This window comes from Pristiophorus japonicus, unplaced genomic scaffold (genome assembly GCF_044704955.1).
Source record: "Pristiophorus japonicus isolate sPriJap1 unplaced genomic scaffold, sPriJap1.hap1 HAP1_SCAFFOLD_47, whole genome shotgun sequence".
Taxonomy (NCBI): domain Eukaryota; kingdom Metazoa; phylum Chordata; class Chondrichthyes; family Pristiophoridae; genus Pristiophorus; species Pristiophorus japonicus.
This window is the reverse complement of record NW_027254374.1, coordinates 4,559,494-4,566,686: the sequence shown is the minus strand read 5'-3', so window position 1 is coordinate 4,566,686 and position 7,193 is coordinate 4,559,494. Positions and strand designations below refer to the sequence as shown.

Genomic DNA, 7,193 nt, shown 5'->3' with positions numbered 1-7,193 from the left:
AGCGGTTAAGACTCGGCGGACTAACCTGGTTTCAATTATCAATCAATTCATCGCATAAAAATAATTGAGATCTGTGAGACGATTAATAATTGCTGTAACCACCATGAATACAAATACTTTCTGTGATAGACCGAGTTTACAGACTATCTGGCTTCTCCTGCCCTTTGCCGAGCACGTATTCGGGTTTAATTTTGTAAACTGGGTGAGTTTGCTGATCGCGGATAGAAAGGTAGGAGCCTCTGTGGCCCCACTGTGAGGATGTGGAATTGAACACGGTGGCTGGATGATCCCTGACATTTCTGTAAAGGGCAGCGGATGAGAAGGATTGAGAACTTTCAGTGTGGGACAGAAGTTGTTTCAGGTGAGCTGACACACAATGCCGATCAGCACAGAGGAAGCTCACTGGTCACCTCCCCTCTGTTGGGGTTATTGTACCAGAGGTTTCTGTAGTGTAGTGGTTATCACGTTTGCTTTACACGGGAAAAGTCTCTGGTTTAATCCCGTGTTTAGTCTCCTGGCAAATGCTGCCTGATCTGCTGAGATTTCCAACATTTGCTATTTATTCTCCTGGTAAAAGGGCTCCCTTATTCCTTAATTGCACTTTATTTCACTTCAATAAATAGATAACTTTGACTGAGAGAAAACGGATCCACCGGGGACCTTTTGCGTGAGAGGCCAACGTGATATCCGCTGTACTGCAGCCCACCAAAGGGTGAGAAACCACTGAATATAAAGGATGAGCTGGTCATCGTCAAACCCTCCTTTCTTATTCAGCAGTGGCATGAACGGGAGTCAGACGCCACAAAGTTTAATTAAAGACACAAATACAAGCAACACTTGCAAATCTTTTCAGTGTAAAATTCTTTCACTTTATTTGAAATCCGACAGCATTGAAACTGAAAATACGCACGGAGGGATTTTATCTTCACGACTGATTTTATTTTGTGTGCATGATTGGAAAAACCGGTGCTGCTAAATTTGATAAAAGTTGCCCCAGATCCCTGAAGACTTTGAACCAGAAAGCTAAAATACAGTGAGTAAAATGGGATATGGCTTTCGAGTTAAGATGTAAAGCACAGGCCAAATGATTGAAGTATGGAATGTCCCTGATTTAGCATTTGTTTGATTGTGCAAAAGAAGGTGAGGGGTTAATTAATGATGGTTTCCCGTGAAAGCAAGAGAAAGGTTTTCGAGCAAACCATTCGGTGACTGTCCGGTGAGCGCTGTTTGTGATACCTGGTGGGAATGGGCGGGGATGTTAAAGCCCCTTGTATGCAGAACCTTCATATAGACGAACATCTCCAGATCACTGTGCAGGTCTCATGGTGCAACGGTAGTGTGTCTGATTTCAAATTAGAAGGTTGCGTTTTCAAATCACGTTAGGGTCAGTGTTTTTTTGGATATTTTTCTTCCAGAATTAATATTTCATTTGCTGTTTGACAACAACCAGAACCTTGCTGTAATGTCTGTCTCACTGTTTCCCCGGTGTCAGGCAGAGATACGCCTGCTGCCCTTATTTATTTCATGTGACAGGACACAAATGTTCAAAATCAACCTGCAGGTGGCCACACAAAGCACTGCATAGTCATGATGGCCGAGCGGTCTAAGGTGCTGTGTTCAAATTGCAGTTTTCTCTGAAGGTGAGGGTTCGAATCCCACTTGTGCCTTTTCTGATCTTTAAGCGGAACCCATTTGTTTTGTCATCACCAACTCCTTAAAAATGCAATTCAGCAGTCCACGTGCTCGCTTAACATTTCCGTCTGACCTCGTGCTGAAGTTTGTTCATTCTTTTGTGGAACATCAATCAGATATTTTGCCCTGAGCATGTGAGGAACTTTTATCCCGATCTCATTGGGTTTAATTTTGGTAATCTGGTGCTGAAAGTGGAGATGTTTCCGCAGTGTAACGGTTAACACGTTCGCCTCACACGCGAAAGCACCTCGGACGGAAATATTTTCTGGAGCTTTATCATGCATGTTCAGAGAAGAGTTTGTTCTCCTGTGAAAGGTCAAGAGATCAAAAGAACGTAAGAGTTAGGAACAGGAGTCAGCTATTCGGCCCATTTTCAAGTTTTCAAGATCTTTCCGCCCGGTTAAGACCGGGGACCTTTCGTGTGTGAGGCGAATGTGATAACTACTACACTTCGGAAACACTATGATAGAATCTATCACAGGATAAAACCACAGCTCTAACCTACAAAGCTAGCCGAGAATCCAGGAACTTGTTTCAAGAGAATAGAATGAGGGTGCTATATTTAAGAAGGCTGTAAGTGTGGCCTTCGACAGCGTGGAACATTGTCCACGCCTCGGGAACCTACTATCAGCAAGGGCAGACATCGAAGACGAGGTTCAACACCGCCTCCAGTGTGCCAGCACAGCCTTCGATCACCTGAGGAGGAGAGTGTTTGAAGACCAGGACCTCAAATCTGGCACCAAGCTTATGGTGTGCAGGGCGGTGGTGATAACTGCCCCGCGGTATGGATCCGAGACATGGACTATATACAGCAGACATCTCAAATCACTGGAGAAATACCACCAGGGCTGTCTCCGCAAGATCCTGCAAATCCCCTGGGAGGACAGACGCACCAACATCAGTGTTCTCGATCAGGCCAACATCCCCAGCATTGAAGCACTGACCACACTCGACCAGCTCCGTTGGGCTTGCCACATTGTCCACATGCCCAACACGAGACTCTCTAAGCAAACGCTCCACTCAGAACTCCGATACGGTAAGCGAGCCCCAGGTGGGCAGAGGAAACGTTTCGGGCACACCCTCAAAGCCTCCCTGATAAAATGCAACATCCCCACCGGCACCTGGGAGTCCTTGTTCCTCGGGTTGAGTTGCCTGTGCTGCATGATCCGTGCCGGATCGATCATCCTCTGCCACGTGGTATGTCACAGCACGTTTGCACATTCACTGGAGGTACCCCATCGTTGTGCAGCCTTTGCACAAGTAGTGCTTGAATCGATATTGATGGGCCCGAGGATTATCCCCGCAGCACCAACACGGTGCTAATAGATTCACATCGATCCCCGATGGCGGACTCTGAGTCATCACAGGTCTTGCAGCCACGGACGTATAGTTTCTGCCATATGCAGTTCGGCCTGCTAGCGACATCATTTTATGCACAGTACTTGCCGATGAGCTTCGATGTTGAGAAGATATCTGTTTGGTGTTATCGTCCGTGGCCGTGTATGCCTGGGCGATCGCGATGGCCCTGCTCTGGTCTCGGGTTTCAGCAGCCAGCAGCTTTCGAATAATGACCTCGTGGCTGATGCCCAGCACGTAAAAGTCCCACAGCATTTGCCCCAATGCAGCTCCAAAATAGCAAAGTCCCGCGAGCTGTCTCAGGTCGGTGAAATAATCCGCCAGGTCCTGGTCCCCGGAGCGATGGTGCGTGTAAAAACGATATCTGGCCATGAGGATACTCTCCTTCGGCTTTAGGTAGTCCCAAACCAGTGTGCACAACGCTGAATATTCCTTCTCCTTTGGTTTTGTCGGTGTGAGCAGATTCTTGATGAGGCTGTATATGTCAGGCCCACAGATGGTGAGGTAACTGCCCTGTGCTCCGCCACGTTAGTGTCTCCTTCCAGCTCGTTGGCCACAAAGTACAGGTCGAGCTGCTCGACGAAGGCTTCCCAATCATCATCCTCTTTGGATCTCTCTAATATTCAAACAGCAGCCATGGTTGCGTGAAAATTCGAATTCTGTTACTTGTCGCCAATTGTTGTGCAGAGAAGAATTCACCGAGGCTGAGTTCTGTGAGCTAAATTTGGTGTGATCTTAGTCTTCTTTATTACAACTGCAGTGTGCCTGAACTGCATGGCAGCCAACCTTTTATACTGGCCCTGTTCGTGTGGGCAGGTGACCATTAGGACTCCAACAGTCGCGCGCTCTGGTGGCAAGTATTACATCGTTACTTACTTCCCATAATTGTTATCATTAAGAAGTTATAATTCCAATGAATGCCTGAATCATCCGAAAGGAGCCTGGTTTGTAGGACAAGGCTACATATCAGGAAGGAGTGTAGTTAGATGACAAGGGAAGTGATATTCTGATTATAAGTTTGGAGAATAAAAAGAGTAAATGCTGGAAACACTGAGCAGGTCAGGCAGCATCTGTGGAGAGAGAAACAGAGTTAACGTTTCAGGTTAATGACCTTCCATCAGAAGTTGGGCACTTGTGTTCGGTAATACTATTAAAAGTTTAAATTGTCACGTAGCAGGGGTAAGGAAAATATATAAAATGTGGCATTTGGAACAGATAGTTTAGAATCCGATTAATGTTTGATCAATTTGGACACCGAGCTGGGAACTGTAACGTGTTTGAGTCCTTCGGCTAACATTCGCATGGTTTGGCTGTAAGTACTGTTGTTAAGTGTATGTTTAATTATTGTCTGCTTAATAACTTTGACATTTAATGTTGCGGACCCTATTCCTGCACTGTGCGTGTTCCAGCTCTGTTTGGAGCAGCGATCCCTTCAATCCGTCGCTTATAGGGACAATTGGATTCACCGTTTCTTTGTTTGGTGAAATTTCAAAGATTGAAAGCGGCGCACATCAACCTGGTCACCTACTCACTAACCGCTACACACTGATCCCGTGAGATGGAAGCCCAGTTACTGTTTCAATCTTGAACGCAGGTACAAGCAAAACTCATTCACAGAAAGTCCAAGTCCCTGAGGCACCTGATTATTTGCACCGAACTCCTTCGCAAAGAGTTGCAGTTCGTGTGGGGTGATTTGAGCACATCTTTCCCCACAATACAACACTGCAACACTTCAAACATAACTCAACGGCTATAAAGCGCTTTGGGGCGTCATGAGTTCCTGAAAAGTGTTGAAGAAATGCTAGACCTTCTTTGCAAAAGTTCGATGCAATTTCAAAATTCTTGGGTAAATTGAGGGCTCGTCCAGGATTTGAATCCGGGACCTCTCGCAAATTTCAAGTATCAACCCCGAAAAAATAATCATAACCCTAGACCAACGAGCCAACTGTGCAGCAAATGTGAAGATAAGGTGTAACCATTATTGGAGCATTTTTTGTGTGTTGCTCTTCTTGATTGGAGGAGCACATGAGACGGAATCAGTGACTTTGCTTTTTCGAGCTGTCCTCTGAAGCACCGCACAGTCCCTCTCCGACAGTCAATGAGCTGTTGGGACGTTAGTGTATCCAGGCTGTGGGTGGTCACCCCGAGCGCAGCAGAGGGATTTTTGCATTCGTTCTGGGTGGGGACAGTATTTTTCCCTTCTCTCTTCCTTTTGTCTATAACCCTGTGCTTTGGTTTCTCTATTTATTCCCCTGTCTCAGTTTCTAGTGTTTAAAAGTGAACAAAAGGTGAGATGGGTGTCACTGTGGAACAATTTCTCTCACTCAAAGTTAGACACACTACCGTTGCACCACGAGGTCTAGGTAGGTAGCCGTTGATATTCAGGGTCATCTATAAATATATATATGTATATCGACATGTATCGCAACTGTTCCCTGGTGGTCGAGGGGTTACGATCTGGCGCACTAACCTGGTTTCAATCCTCGATCAATTCATCGCATAAAAATAATTGAGGTCTGTGAGACGATTAATAATTCCTGTAATCACCATAAATACCAATACTGTCATGTATCTCACACTACTGTACATAACTGTACCTTACCATGCCATACATGAATGTAACCAGAGATGACCTGTAACCACAAACTTACCTTACCACCAGGGGTGCATTTGCAGGAGACACTGGATACCTTTCCCAGACAGGTATATAAGGATAGGTCTCAGGCAAGTGTGGCATTCGAGAGCTGTGTAATAAAGGTGCAGGTCCAGAGTGAACTTGACTTCAGTATGTGCCTCGTGTGAGTCTGTATTACAGGGTCAGGACTTTTCAGTGGCGACGAGTTACGGGATTACAGAATCCACAGAATGGCGACCAACGGCTCAGATGTAAAATACAATGCTGGAGATAATTGGGAGGACTTTATAGAAAGGCTCCAGAAAAGCTTTGTAACCAAAGACTGGTTAGGCGACAATAAGGCAGACAAGAGAAGAGCCCATCTCTTGACCAGCTGCGGCTCGAAAGCATACGCTTCAATGAAGGACCTGCTGGCACACGAGAAACCAGCAAGCAAGTCGTTTGAAGAATTGATCACACTGGTAAGAGACCACCTGAAGCCAGCAAGCAGCCGACACATGCAAGCTACCTCGGACCCATGCCAAAGCTCCACGTACATCGAGCACAGGCTCAGGAAAACCCCGGGGGAGAGGATATGCCGGTCACTGGGCCTTCCAGCTACACTGAACAAGTGCCCGTTCTGAAACATTCCAGTGTAATAACTTGCAACTTGAACATCCAACAGTCAGGATGGCCGAGCGGTCTAAGGCGTTGGTTCAGGTCACTGTCTCCTCTGGAGGCGTGGGTTCAAATCCCAATCCTGACATTCAGTGTTTTTAATGACAAACTCATTTGTTTGTACACCACTCTGAAGTGCTTTGGGACATCCATCGAACTTAATAAAATGACGCATTTCAATTAAAAACAGTGATATCAAAGTTACTTCTCAAACCGGGAATCGATCCTGGGTGGCTGTAGCGAATGGAATGGTTTTGTGAAGCATTGAAATGTGCCCTCTAAATATCTCGCACTGCTCATTTAAAAACACGGTTAAAATTTGTTTCAGTGCAAAAGAAGGCAGGCTCGAAGGGCCAAATGGCCGAATCCTGCTCCTGGTTTTTGTGTTCTTATACAGAGCACAGAATAAATGATTAAATGATCAACTCTCCCTCAGTTCGCATTTCTTTCATTGTGCAAAAGAAGATTATGGGTTTATTAATGATGTTTTCCTGTGAAAGCACCAAAAAAGTTTAAGGAAAATAATTCATCCAACGTGGGGTTTGAACTCACAACCCTGAGATTAACAGTCTCAAACTCTACCGACTGAGCTAGTCAGGACTGCATAAGTTGCATCTTCCTGTCACTGATCGCTGCCAGGGATCTGTTCGCTCCGCACCATGGATGTATCTCTAAATTCAAACCTCGAAACTGGTTCTCCTGATTTCCAAGCCCCTTGTTTTGCAGAACCTTCATTTCGACGAACATCTCCACCGCACTGTGTAGGCCTCGTGGCGCAACGGTAGTGTGTTTGACGGTAAATCCGAAGATTGTGTGTTCCAATCAGGTCGGGGTCACTGTTCTTTCAGACATT

The 7,193-nt window shown here is 45.8% G+C and overlaps 1 non-coding gene across 1 annotated transcript; it reads right to left on the bottom strand.

Annotated features, from left to right (window-relative positions):
- Nucleotides 1–6,865: 6,865 nt before the first annotated feature.
- On the bottom strand, nt 6,866–6,940 carry trnan-guu (transfer RNA asparagine (anticodon GUU)). The gene has a single exon. It is a non-coding gene; the product is annotated as a tRNA-Asn (tRNA).
- Between the last annotated feature and the right edge of the window lie 253 nt (nt 6,941–7,193).